This window comes from Capsicum annuum, chromosome 10 (genome assembly GCF_002878395.1).
Source record: "Capsicum annuum cultivar UCD-10X-F1 chromosome 10, UCD10Xv1.1, whole genome shotgun sequence".
In the NCBI taxonomy this organism is placed as follows: Eukaryota; Viridiplantae; Streptophyta; class Magnoliopsida; order Solanales; family Solanaceae; genus Capsicum; species Capsicum annuum.
This window is the reverse complement of record NC_061120.1, coordinates 20,983,957-20,985,628: the sequence shown is the minus strand read 5'-3', so window position 1 is coordinate 20,985,628 and position 1,672 is coordinate 20,983,957.

The window sequence follows — 1,672 nt, the reverse complement described above, 5'->3', positions numbered from 1 at the left end:
GGTTAAATCCACACTTAAGTGTGGATTTAACCATCAAACGTATTCTAGTGGAATATCAAATCACTCCTAATGCAGGGCAGATAGAAAAACATAACGATATGGGTTTAAAAGTGTTTATATTGCAGAAAAAGCTGATACAAGACATGAATTGTCTTCCTTTATATGTAAGCATTTTGGATAAAGTTGTAGGGAGCAACTTGAAAAGTTCATCTATATGTGTTGTTGAAAGAGGAATCAACTGTAACAACTTGGAAACAGTGATAAATACAACAAATGAAGGAGCTTTGGTGGTTTGTGAAAATACAGAAGCTTTAGATGTTTTTGAGATGAATTCTGTTGAGGTGATTATCTCAGACCCACATCTTAAGCATGTTGAGGAAGACTAGGTTTACTTGAGAAAAAGAATTTTAAAGTCAGTCATGAAGGACTATTCAATTAGGGAGAAGTTTCAAACGCGCAGTAAAAGGTCAAGTAAGAAAACGTACGTACATTCTATATCTCTTAGATCTTATTCAATATTAGTTTGGATATGTATTTTTAATATAATAAATTATGTTGCGTGAAGGTATACATTGTTTTGCAAATCAAGAAACTGTGAGTTTTTAATACGTGCATCAGGAATAGGAGAAACAGGAATGTTTAGAATAAGAGAATTCAGACCTCAACATACATGCCCGGTGAAGGACAATATCTATCCAAAGGTGCATGCAACTAGTATGTTGATAGCTGGTATGGTTAAACAGAAATTCAAAAACCACAAAAGAAAATACAGTGCGACGGAAATAAAAAATGACATGAAGGAAGATTTTGGTATAGATTTGACATACACTTTATGTTGGAGGGCAAAGGAAAGAGCATTAGAAAAATTGAGGGGTAAGCCATCATACTTATATGTTTTGAATACTACCTATCTGAATTCACATATAACAATGAAGAAGACAGATGATAATGCGTTCTTTTATGTATTTATCGCTCTACATGCATTCATTAAAGGATACGATCATTGTAGACCATTTGTAGTTGTTGATGCTAGTCATTTGAGAGGAATGTATACTGGGGCATTTGTAGCAGCATGTACAGCGGATGGAGTAGGTTAGTATCATTTAATTACTACAATTGGTTGTATTTTTTTTGCCTTTCTGCTGTAGAGTTGAAAAATACATATATCCAATTCATATATGCATATGTGTATATAATTAGATATATGTTCAAAGTTTTCTGAATGAAACATGTAAAATTGATTATGTTTGATAGTGAGGTTGATGTAAATTTTATTATATGTAATTGATACAATTTTTGGTAGATAAAATATACATTTTAATTGAACTATATTGTAATAAATACATATGCAGTTCCTAACTGTATTTAAATTGGCCTGGGCAGATTTTTTTTATATGCGCAGGTTATATATTTTCTTTGGCATATGTTGTGCTTGATTTTGAAAATTATGAATTATGTATACAGGTCATATATTTCCTTTGACATATGGTGTGCTTGATTCTGAAAATGATGCATCTTGGACGTGGTTCTTCGAAAATCTAAAGAAAGCGTACGGGGTTAGACAAAACATGTATGTTGTGTCTAATAGGAATTCAAGCATCATAAAGGCTGTTGTTGATGTGTACGAAGATGTTCCACATTATGCATGTATGTGGCATCTATGGGGTAATGT